Below are 12,901 nucleotides of genomic sequence, written 5' to 3' on the forward strand. Positions count from 1 at the left end.
CTTTGCCCTGCAGAAGGTCTGGGAGGAGGGATAATGGGCAAGAGAATGAGGATGCTGATGCAGGGAGCAGGAGGAAGTTCCCTGGACTAAAAGTGTCGAGCCAGGCAGGAGTCGAACCTGCAATCTCCTGATCCGTAGTCAGGCGCGTTGTCCATTGCGCCACTGGCCCTGTCCCCTCATCCTTCCTGTGTCCCTGTCAGGCTGCCCATGTCCTTCCTTCTGTAGAAGCTTTTCTGTGCCAACCACAGACACCAAACAATGTTCAGTGCAACATCAGGCCATGAAGCACGTCAGCTGGTCTGCCAACTATTGACCCCAACACTTCTGGTCTCCTGGTCCTGCCACTTCCCTTTGCCTTTGGATCCAGCTCAGCTTTGGTGTGTCTGCAGTGCCACGTGTGGGAGACCCTATCAGAGATCAAATCAAAGCAAGATAAGTGATGTTGCTTGGTATTCTCTTGGCCATCAAAGAAATCATCTCTTCAATGTAACAAGTCGTGCTGGTCTGCCCTTGGTAACTCCATGGTCCCTCTTTTCAGTCATTATCACATCCTTTGTTTGGACATGGCTTTCAGAAACTCTCCTTTCACAGTCTTTCTGTAGGCACTGAGGTCAGTCTCACCAGACTCCTATTTTTTACTCTTTTCTTGGAAAAACTCCTCATCCTGTTCCTAAAAAACCTCTCTGTATTTCTGTCATTTTGCACCAAATCATTTTCCTCAAACCCTCCACTAGTCCCTGGAACTGGCTGTACCACTCCTTGTTGGCCTTCCAGGAAAATGTTGCATGAAGATAAATCAGATCCCCTCAAGTGACTGAGCCTGGAGCTATGAGATTATTGACCTTTTAGAGGGAACCTTCACTTCCTTCAACTTCTTCATGAGGCAAAGTGCAGCAAACATCCACCCCAACACTCCTCTGCTTTTTCCTGCACTCTCATCATGACCCACAACCTGTAGACTGGGCCCACAGAACCTGTCTCAAAGGGTAGCTCTGGTCATCATGTTCCCCAACAGCCCATTTTCCAGGTGCCAGAGGCTCCCTGAGCCCTGCCCTCATCAGAGCAGCTCCTCAGAAAAGCAGAGGCAATGCAGAGGGGTGGCAGTGGTGCCCCAGGTCTCACCCTGCTGTGATCCAAACACGCAGCCTTCTGATCTGGAGTCAGATACACTGCCCTTGTACCATGAGGCCAGAGTGGAGTGGTCCAGGGACCATGGGCTGGGCAGTGGGAACGTCCTTTCCATGGGTACCACCCTAGAGACACCCTGGACACCCCCAAGAGAAGGGCTATGGGAGGTAGAGAAGACAGAGCCATCCCCTGAGGAAAGGTTGGCCATAGTCTGTGCATTGCATGGTGACACAGCTGGAGGGTGAGAGCCCAGGAAAGGAAGGGGCAGAGGGGCAGAGTGAACTGCATGGATCCAGCATATCTGGGGTCAGTTGACCACAAAGAAACTCCATCCATCACCTGGGAATGTGATCCCAGACAGACTGTGCAAAAGGCGTGAATGAGTGTTCCATCCTGCACCTGGATGCATCTTCCAGGTGAATGGGGCTTCTGTCACCAGAAAGTTGTTGGGCAACTATCCTTCCTACCCCTCTGGAGACACCACACCCAGGAGACTGTTTCTCCTAGGACAGGCTCTTCAGGACTGCTCTGGGCAGTGATCATTTTTGGCCTTCTTCTTCTGCAGTATCTCATTTAGAGCCCCGTTTGTTCATCAAGACAACAGGCAAAGATGGTCCCACACCTGTGTCTGCTGAACTGAAATTCCCATTCCTTCAAAGAACAGCCCAATGTTTGGGATGATATTTTGACAAAGAATGTCCCATCCCCGACCTCGTGGCGCAATGGCAGCGCGTCTGACTCCAGATCAGAAGGCTGTGTGTTCAAATCACACCGGGGTCAGCATGTCCATCTCTGCTGATGTGAGTGGGCATCTCAGGAGCCATTGTTTTTTCCCTCCTACCCTGTCCCCCACAGCCCTGGTGAAGGGCAGCAGAGGACCCATAGAGAGTGGTCTTTTCTTGCTGGACAGTGTTCAAAGTATATGGATAACTTCAGCCTTCCCTCATCCTGTGTTTGAAAAGGCGACAGGATTACTGGGTATCCCAGATGTGGCTTCTTGTCTTGATATCAGTTCTTCTGGTTCCAAACCCCTATGGAAGGGCAACGGCATCTGACTGCAGACAAAGGCTTTGACAAGAAGCCCAGCCTGCAGTCTGCTGATTTGTAGCAGGACGTGTTATCTGTAGCAGCTCTGACTCTTGTGAGCCTGGCACATCATGGCAACAGCTTCTCTTGTTGCCATTTGTGTTTTCTTCCCCCATCTTATCCCTGTGCTCTCTGAGAAAAGTCTGTTGAAACATCTGGCTGTGGGAAACCAAAATGAAGCAATAAGGACTAGTCCTCAGGATCTTTAACTCTTTACTATATTCCTGATTCCTCATGGTGAGATGGACAGAGGGGATGGACAACTGGAAGAAAAAGGAGGCTCAAATCTGTGGAATGACCTTATATGAGTTATGGTTTACTAAAAGTAGTTGAACTCTTAAGGGCTCTTTATAGGTGAATTTTAATATACATGAACAGGAGGCATAATGAGAAAAAACAAACAGTGGAGCAATGAGAAAGGCAAGGAAAGAGGAGAAGGGGGAAAAGAATATTTTCTCCAGCTGTACCCATACCAGGGATTCATGGAGTCATTCTCCCACAGCAGGTCCAGGCTGCTGCTCCTGTGCCAGGATCAGGCATTTAGCAGGAAGCAAAGTCCCACAGTTCTACATGCTGAGCATTGCCCCAAAAGCCCATGAAAACACAAATTGGGACTCACTGAACAAGGCAGCCTTGAGGCCACACCTCCCACAAGCTCAGGCATTCCCGGTGTTTGGCACAGCAGCTGAATGATGACATCTGAACACAGCACTGGGCTAACATCTTCAGAAGTTTGGAGTCCAGTCTGGAGAAAAGGAAGCTCAGGGGGGACCTTCTCACTCTCTTCAACTCCCTGAGAAAAGGACAGAGCCAGGTGGAGGTCGGTCTCTTCTCCCAAGGAGCAAGTGATGGGCTCAGAGGAAACGGCCTCAGGTTGCACCAGGGGAGGTTTAGGTTTGATATTAGGAACCATTTCTTCACTGAAGGGTTATTTAGGCATTGGAACAGGATGCCCAGGGCAGTAGTTGAGACCTTGGGGTCATGGGTTAGTGGTGGGCTTGGCAGTGCTGAGTTCCTGGTTTGACTCGATGATCTTAGGGGGCTTTTCCAACCTAAATGGCTCTATGGTTTCTGTAGCTATTTAGCCAGTGAGGAAGATCAGCTACAGGTATCTGGTAGACTGAGCATCTCAAAAAGGCTTTTCCTATGAATTTGTGGGTGATGGGATTGCTTGTGTGCTTTGATGCTGCTGGCCTGAAAGTGCAAGGAGCTTAATCTGCCAAGACATAGAGGATCCTGTTGGATTACTGTCTAGGATTGAGCTGGCAAAATACCAAGTGTCCAAGACAGAAAGAAAGGGTTCCTCCTCCCCCCAGCCAGCTAAGGGAAAAAGAAGAGGGAGAGAAAAAACACCCCCTCTAAACCAGGTTTATGCTGAAACTAACTACATGTATTTATACAGAAAAGAGAAAATTAAGAGAAAACTACAATATAACACACACTTACACAAGTTATATAACAAGAAATAACTTCCCTCTCCCCAATTAATACCAAGTGTATCACTTTAGATCTATAAGTACTCTAAAGGACACCCTGCAAGAAAGAGAAGGTATAACAACTAAATATTTCTGCTTCTCTGAACTCAAACAAAATGCAAGCAGTGGCAGCAGGGGCAAGGCCTAGGGTAGTAGAAGAGCTGCAGCACGACCTTCTCTGTACTCCAGCCATGGTGGAACTGCACAAGCCACTCCCACACACTGGATTTTACCCCTTTTGAGATGATGTAATATGGTATGGAATACAATATTGTTGGCTAGAAGAAGTCAGCTGTGAGCTAGCCCAGCCCAGCTCAAGTCAGCTGACAATCCCAGGCCTGGTCTGAACTTTAAAGCCTAAATTTAGGCCTACTTTGCTAACCCATAACAATTACCCAGATTTGGAAGCCCCACTTTGTGCCTATACCTTGCCTGGCACCACTCACAAGTATTTTGGGGGACGGGGACAGAGGGGAAAATAGACAACCACTGGGCTCAGACCATCCCAGAGCTGGGCATCAGAGCTCCAGAGAGCTCTGGGAATGCCCTAAGCCTGGCACTGCCTGGGAATCACAGCTACAGACAGAAGGCAAGAGAAGCTGATGAACCAAGGAAGGCAAGGGCCTCAAGATGCTTCCACTGTCAAAAGTCCCCAAAGTGCATGTCCTTCCATGGCTCCCATTCCCACTTACCTGATGAATGTAGACCTAAGACACTTTATCTCATGTCCCTAAATTGCTGATGTGCCACCAAGGGGTTGAGTGAGCAGAGACTTCCTCCGTGGTTGACCTCCAGATGTCGCCACCTCCCTGTTTGCAATGTCACAGAATCCTAGAATCATTAAGGTTGAAAAACTCCTCCAAGTTCATCAAGTCCAATGTCTTTGACTCTGCCAAAAGCAAAGATCAAGGGGAGCACTCAAAGGCAGCAGAGATGAGTCCTGACTGTGGATCAAACACACACAGCTGTAACAAGGGCACACATTGCAGTTGGAATCTGTACCTGGCAAACCCTGCGTGTGTGAGTCCATTCCTCCAGTTGCTGGGCAGGATTTATAACACCATTTTGTCTTCAAACTGTGGTTTTTCTGTCCCTTTGACTTCTCTGAGTGGAAAGAAACTCAAGTATTTTTAAAGCTCTTCCACAGCTGAAAACCCCAATACAGTACAATTTTCTAGATGCTGTTGCTGGGGGTACTAACACATTCTTCAAAGAATGGTATCTGGTAAGAAGGATTATTCTGGTACACTTCTGCTTAGGAGTATTATTTTCATTGCCAGCCAATGGAAACAGTTTTTTACATTTCACAAAAAATGCTGAATTTACAATTATTCTCACTTTTCTGTGGGCTGAACTCGTCAGACTTTTTAAAGTCTTTTTTTTTTTTAAAGAAGGAGCTACTTGAGTCATAGTCTAGGGAAGGTGTCCTTGCCTACAGCAGGGGGTTGGAACTAGATGACCTTCAGGGTCCCTTTCTAACCCAAACCATTCTGTTATCCTATGAAGGGCTGGTTGGTGATGAGGTTTAATCAAAGGGACAGTTTAACAGAGAGTAGAACTTGATGTCTCCCATGCAAGACAAGTCATCATTGGTTACTTAATAACCAAGTTATTTCATAAGCTTGAGACTCTCCAAATGTTTCTACTTAAGATACTCCGTCTTGCATAAACCAGGAAATCTTTGAGGCCATATCAAGTGTGGAAATGTGAGGGAGAAAGCCTTAAAATAGTCCATAAAGCTGTAAATTGCAGTAACAAATGCTCTGCCATATATTTATTTCCCAATGAAAATCCAGTTCTCAGGAAACTGTGATCAGTCCTATCAAGGTCTGTTATACAAAGTAGTTTACTCTAAACAGCTTGACCAGAGGAGGATGTGAAGCCTGTGAGCCCAAGTTTGGCTCTCCTGAGCTGAGACCTCTGCACATAGAGACAAACTGGGTCCAATTCTGGATTTTTTGTGTCTAATGAGCATGATTGCAGAAACTTGGACTGTATTGTGTCAGGCAGCAAAGATTTTCCCTGGCTGTGTGAACAGCTCTGCCACTCCTGTGTCATCAGGCTGTGCTCCCTTCTAGCACAACTGTGCTGGAAGGTAAAGTTTTGTTTTCATTTCTCTCCCCACTGTTGGCTCAAGGCTCAGCTTCCAAGTTGAGGACCAAGTCACATCTCCTGTTATTGACCAAGGAAAGGTCACTTTTGATCTGCTGGGCCGTCTTAAGGGTAAAGATCACAGAATAGGTGAGGTTGGAAGACACCAGTAGAGGTCATAGAATAGAGTCATAGAATCGTAGAATCAATGGGGTGGGAAAAGCCCTCCGAGATCATCAAGTCCAACCCTTGGTCCAACTCCAGTCCCTTTACCAGATCATGGCACTCAGTGCCACATCCAATCTCAGGTTAAAAACCTCCAGGGATGGTGAATCCACCACCTCTCTGGGCAGCCCATTCCAATGCCTGAGCACTCTTTCTGCAAAGAATTTCTTTCTGCTCTCCAACTTCAATTTCCCCTGGCGGAGCTTGAGCCCATCGTGCCCCCTTGTCCTATTGCTGAGTGCCTGGGAGAAGAGACCAACCCCCACCTGGCCAGAACTTCCCTTCAGGGAGTTCCAGACAGTGCTGAGGTCACTTCCCTCCCTGCTCAAGCAGCATCATCCCAGAGCACAAGCTACACGTGGGGATGAGTTTTTGGAAATATCTTCAACAACAGGATGTGGGAAAAAAGCAAAGAGTGAAATATTCAAGTTTGCAATTTTATTTCTGGTATTTAAAAGCTACACCAACTCCAGGAGATGTAATAAAATGGGGTGACTGGGCAAATAGATGATGGAAGTACACTGGGATAACAAATCTAGGGAGAATATCTCAGACTGTAACAATGGACTCACAGCTGCAACCCAAGAGAGACACCTTGACATCTGCAGACAGCAAACTTGTCAACCTTGGTGCCATGGGAGCATGTGAAAGAAGACAATACCAGTGATGTCAGAAAGCTGAAGACAAGGGTGGTCCAACAGGACATTGCTCTGCTGTGTTACAACATGAGGTCAAGAGTGCCCCACAGAAAGCTGAGGGTTGTTCCTTCCCCAGAGTGCATTTTGGTGGCAGCGTGTGGCTGACATTCACCTTTCTCTGCAGGCAGGAGGCAGAAGGATATCAGTACAGTGATCTCTTTAAAATCAGGCCATAAACCAGTATGACATGGATTATCAGCTGAGAACTCTCAAGAGAGAAATATTTCTTTGGATTTATTTCAGGGCAAAACAACAATAAAAAGGGCTCACAGCAATTTCTTATCTTTATCTCTGTTGAACTCCCCAAACCTGAAAATCTTCAAACCTCTTTGTGTCATCAGTTTCCAGACCTTAATTTGTAACTATTTTCTTGTAAACTCTCTTTGATATTTCTCACTCCTTTTTCCAGGTGCAGACCCAGGATATACTCCTGAATAATTTTCAGGTTATATTCTTAGGAACTGGATGAATATCAGAGCAAAATCCAGGAAGACCTGGACAAAACACGAGGACCACTCTTGTGAGCAGACACCAGTGCTGATAGTGAGATGCAATCAAGAGGAGATGTTTGAAATGAATAAATGTCTTATATGAATATGAGTCAGAGCTCATCGGTGTGTAGGCATCTGTCCCTCTAATATTTCCTGCTCTATCCTCATTCACTGGGTTTTCAAAGCCCCAGAAGTGTGCTGGACACTTCTTATCCCTGATGTTTGCAGTGAAAAAGTCATGATGGGAATTTCTCATGAGAAGGAAAGCAAGGAGATGAAGCTGGAGCATCTTCCAAGGTTGACAGAGGAATAATACTGTCTTTGAGCACAGAGAATCAACCAAACTTTCCTTTCCTTTGCCTGAACTTTTCCTTGGGATTTTGTCCATTGTGTAAGAACAGGAGCTGCCTCTAAGGGGGATTTGATCCCACAGCTTGCCTGCTCCCCTCCTTCCTTTAGGCTTCTGAGATTCTGAGTCATGTTCCTGTACACAGAGCTGCTCTTGCAACTCAATCACTGCACAAGACCTGTGTCCTTTATCCAGGTGAAATGGCTGATCAAATACAGATCTGTTGTAATCTAAAGGACCAATTAGTTTCCAGGTGAAAAGCCAGGATTTCATTTGTGGTGGGATTGCAACAGCTTTGGGTCCAAATCAGGTATGCCCATAACTGCTGAGTGTTTGGGGGCAGAAGGAGTGAGTGGAAGAGAAGGAGAGAAGGAAAGACTATTCACTCTGTCCTGCAAGAACATCCACAGGAAAAAATTCCTGGAGCAGCATCATGTCCTTGTTGGCAAGTGAAACAGTCCAGGGGGAGAAGTGCAGGACTATCAGCTCACAGGCCAACTGGCACTGACCCAGAGTACCCCTGGGCACAGCTGGAGGTTGCCATAGGCTAGGGGTGATTCCCTGTAGGTAGTTTTAATCCAGCCACCTCATCCTGGAGGGTAAAAGAGCTTAACAGTATGGATGTGGCCAGCCATCCCAGCTGGCTTAGAATCATAGACTGGTTTGGGTTGGAAAGGAGCTTAAAAATCATGTAATTTCAACTCCCCATCATGGGTGGGGACACCTTCCACTGTCCCAGATTGCTCCAAGCCCCGTCCAACCTGGCCTTGGACACTTCCAGGGATAAGGCAACCACAGCTTCTCTGGGTAACCTGTGCCAGGGCCTCACCACCCTCACAGAGAAGAATTTTTCTCTAATATCCAGTCTAACCCTGCCTTCTGCCAGTTTGAAGCCATTCCCAGTTGTCCTCTTACTACATGTCCTTTTCCAAAGTCCCTCTCCAGCTCTCTTGGAGCCCCTTTAGGCACTGGAATGGCCCCTAAGGTCTCCCAGAGCCTTCTCTTCTTGAGTTTAAACAATTCCAGCTCTCTTAAGAATGGTGCCTGTTATGTTTAGTTGCATGATTGACACAACTTTCCCATTTTTCCTCTGGCAAACTCCTCCACCCACTGTTGGACTGGCTGTACTGTCACCCATCACCAGACTCCACCAGCCCACAGGAAGGTGTGCCAAAGTAACTTCTGGAATATCCCACAAATTTCCCTCTTCATCATCTTTCCTTCTGTGTCAATCTGAGAGGAGTTAGAAAAGAAACCTCAGATTTTAAGGGTAATTATGTCCCTATTCCCAGTCAGCTTCAGTTGCTATAACTGGCCAGGCCAGAGAACTCTGCCCTGCAGTTCCTGCCTGAGGAGCAGCAATCCCTGGAGCTTGATGTGAAAAGGTCAAGCATTTTTGCATTGATAAGGAGTTTGTCTCTTTACTGTATTTTTATAATCCCTCACCAAGACCAAGCTTTTGCTTACACCCTTTGCACCAACAGCCACAAAGTCACCCTCACTGCCCCTCTGAGGACAGGGTGGGTTAAACTGTGTTTTACACCCCAGAAAAGACGTGGGTGTGAAAAGTGTACCGAGGACTCTTGAGAAATGCAATCCTTCACTCTGCTGGCAAGTCTTGGCTTTTCCAAAGGCCAATTTCCTAGAAGTGTCTGGCTCATTACCCAGGAGGAATCCCATCCTTGGAGGGGGGATTGAGGTGTTACCACTTAAGACATAGTTTCCCAGAAAAGTCATGCACAGGGGAGCAGGAACTATTAGCAGTGGGTGGCTTTGTGGAGACCTTTGTGCAGAGGGTTGGAAGTGACCCTCTTGGCTGCTGTGGGGTTGGGTCACAGAAAATCATCTTCAGTGTTTTGTCAACTTCAGCAGATGAGAGTCAGGTTGGTTTGTACCCTATTGATGTGTCTGCAAAAAAAAAAATAACAACCAAAACAAAAAACCAGGAGACCAAAAATTAACAACTCAGTGACTTCCCTGTTCTTTTGAGGGATTTTTCCATGCTGGACTCTGCATATGCTGCAATGTCATTCCTGCTCCCAGGGAAGGTTGGAGCAAACCTCATCCTCTGGCATGGGGACAACATGGTGAGGAAACAACATCCAGGGATGGAGACATTAAATAAGGAGAGAGGCAGAGAGCAGATTTACTTGGTACTCCCAGAAGATCATCTGATAGATCATAGAATCACAGACTGGTTTGGGCTGGAAAAAACCTTCAAAGATAATTCATTTCCAATCCCCCTGCCATGGGGAAACCTTCCACTATCCCAGGTTTCTCCAAGCCCCATCCAACCTGTCCTTTAAGGCGTGGGACGACACTTCCAGGAGTGGAACAACAACAGCTTCTCAGAGCAACCTGTGCCGGGGCCTCACCACCCTCATGCTTATCTCAAGGAGACATTTAAGAGGCAGGAACACCAGATGTCAAAGAGATGTTTGATGTCCTGTATCTGACCCTTAAGAAAGGGTATAGTCACACATAGAGGAGTTTTCAACCCACAAATGGCGGAGCTCCAGTAAGAAAATTAACTGAAACTTGTCTTAAACTAGAACTTGGGAAACAAACAATTAGATGGCACAGGCACAGGGGAAGAACACTTAGTCCCTAGCCAGGCACTGCCCCTTCTCTTCCCATCCCCAGCAAATGGAGCCCACTGGGTGGGAGAAAACAAATTCCAGTCACAGCTCAGGCCTCTGCATTACTCAGTGCACTGGTTGGTCCGTTGGAAGTTGGTGATGTGCTTGATTATGTCATGGCTTATGTAACTGGGGTTTGCCTGATATTGACCCCAGAGCTGCTCTCCAGGGCAAGTTGGACATGAGTCAGCAGTGCCCTGGCAGCCAGGAGGGCAAACAGTGCCCAGGGGGGCATCAGCATCGCTGGCCAGGTGAGGCAGGGGATTGTCCTGCTCTGCTCTGCTCTGCACTGGGGCAGCCCCACCCGCAATATTGGGGCAGTTTGGGGCACCACAATATCAGGAAAATATTAAGCCACTGGAGAGTGCCCAAAGGATGGCAATGAAAATGGTGAAGGGCCTTGAGGAGAATGTGTGAGGAGTGGCTGAGGCCTTGGTGTGTTCAGCTGGAGAAGGGGAGACTGAAGGGAAACCTCGTTGCAGTTACAACTTCCTTGTGAGGGGAAGAAGAGGGGCAGGCACTGATCTCTGCTCTGTGAGGACAAGGGGCAGGACCCAGAGAATGGCCTGAAGTTGTGCCAGGGCAGGTTTAAGTTGCGAATTAGAGAAAGGTGTCCCCCCACAGAGGGTGCTTGGGTGCTGAACAGGCTCCCCAGGGCAGTGGGGAAGTAACTGAGTAAATGAAAGTAACTATGCATTTATTTGTAGGTAGTTTTCCATATGGCTTGTTTTCTTTGTTCTTTAAAGGATTTTAAGTCCAGATTGGATGGGGCTCTAAGCAACCTGGTCTTGTGGAAGGTGTCCCAGCCCATGTCAGGGGTTTGGAACAAGATGGTCTTTAAGGTTCCTTCCAAAGTGAACCATTGTATGATTCCATGATATGATATTTCAAGCAATCTTTTGTAACTCAATGGACATATTTTGTTGGTTAAATTAGTAATGCACATCTGCAATGATTAACTTCAAACATGGGGTTCAGATGTTCCTCACAAGATCTTAATCACTGTGGTTTTCTTAGGTGGCAGTGGCACCCAGGCAGAGGCTGAGGAAACCCTGTACAACTTTAATGAGAAGACTGATTTGTGTAGAAATGAGATGTTTTGATCCCAAATCATTATGACACAGGAAAGATTATTGGCAGTAGGATAAACAGAGAGCTAACAGAGGACAAAACTGCCAGATCTGTTTAATAATCTTGTATTGTGGATGATCAGTTTTCAGTGATCACATCCTGACACTGTGCAATCTGTTTGGACAGACAGAGGGATCACCTCAGTCACCATTCACATCCTACTGTCTGAATTAGCTGCACTTAAGAGGTTCCAATGGGATCTTGGATGTAGCAGATGCAGTGGATTTGTCTAATACACATGAAAACAAGCATGTACAGGCACGTTAAGGTCAGTGCCACACTGAACTCTATTTCTATTTCTATTTCTATTTCTATTCTATTTCTATTTCTATTTCTGTTTCTGTTTCTATTTCTATTTCTATTTCTATTTCTATTTCTTTTCTATTTCTATTTCTATGTTTCTATGTCTATTTCTATGTCTATGTCTATGTCTATGTCTATGTCTATTTCTATGTGTGTTTATGTTTATGTTTATGTTTGTGTTTGTGTTTATGTTTATGTGTTAATCCAATTCTTGTGGTCGCAGCATTATCAGTTTCCTACCTAACAACAGCCAGTGCAGCTCCAGTGATGGTATTTTTGAGGATGAAGGTGCCAAAATCAGCAGAAACCTACCCAGTGCACCCCAGAAGTAGACACTTAGCTGATGCACAGAGAGAAGCATTTAGATATTGCTCACTGTCTATGAAAACACTTCTGGTGTTTTAGTTTGTCATCAACTGCACAATATTTGTTAAATTTAAAGCTTCTGTGCTATTCCATTGGATTTCATCACACAGGAGCCTCAGGCCCTTCCAGGAAAAGCATCTCTGCAGCAGGATTACAGCTGTGTGGCAGACCAGGAAGCTCATGCAGGACCAGAGAACTACTAGTCTTTCTTCCATAACACACAGGAAATCCTGGATCCCTCCTAGATCTTAAACACTGATTATTATTCCTCCTCACCATCCCCTACAGAGAGGAATTCTCCCTTAGCTTAGAGGTGCAGAGTACAGTGCATTCTCTGCACTGATTGCCAGTGCTGTCATTAAATGTCTATTTAATGTTGACTCACTGTCTGGATTGCAACGTGAGGGCACTTGCAATCGAGACCAAATCAACCAAGGATGGGTAATAATTGACCACGTCCCCCCCGAGCTCAGCATTGCAGCATCCCTGAACCTTCTGTGTGCAGGGACCTCCTCTTGTGCCTCTTCAGGGGCGCTGGGAAATGTCTCAGAAATCAGCATTCATTAACTGCCCTGCTGGACTTTTCTTCCTCTGAAAAGTTTAAGATGCTTCTTTGCTAAGGGACCAACACAACTCACCAAGCACAGTTAGTTGAGACTGATGGAACAATAGAAGTAAAACATGCCTTGGACACCCATTTAACCCATTTCAAAAGGCATAAACCACTTTCCTGGCAAGTCACATCTGGGAATGTTTTGCACAAGAGCAAAGAGTATCTATTACAGGATTTACACTAATAAAGCCTCATGAAGCAGCATTATAGAATCACAGATGGTTTGGGGTGGAAGGGACCTTAGAGGTCATCTCATTCCACCCCCTGCCATGGGCAGGGACACCTTCCACTATCCCAGGGTGCTCC

General features: G+C 46.4%; 2 non-coding genes across 2 annotated transcripts; one reads left to right on the forward strand and one right to left on the reverse strand.

Annotated features, from left to right (window-relative positions):
- Positions 1–96: 96 nt before the first annotated feature.
- TRNAR-ACG (transfer RNA arginine (anticodon ACG)) lies at positions 97–169 on the reverse strand. The gene has a single exon. It is a non-coding gene; the product is annotated as a tRNA-Arg (tRNA).
- Positions 170–1,836: 1,667 nt separating this feature from the next.
- On the forward strand, positions 1,837–1,908 carry TRNAW-CCA (transfer RNA tryptophan (anticodon CCA)). Its single transcript has one exon. It is a non-coding gene; the product is annotated as a tRNA-Trp (tRNA).
- The last annotated feature ends 10,993 nt before the right edge of the window (positions 1,909–12,901 follow it).

This window comes from Pithys albifrons, chromosome 2 (assembly GCF_047495875.1).
Source record: "Pithys albifrons albifrons isolate INPA30051 chromosome 2, PitAlb_v1, whole genome shotgun sequence".
Lineage (NCBI taxonomy): Eukaryota > Metazoa > Chordata > Aves > Passeriformes > Thamnophilidae > Pithys > Pithys albifrons.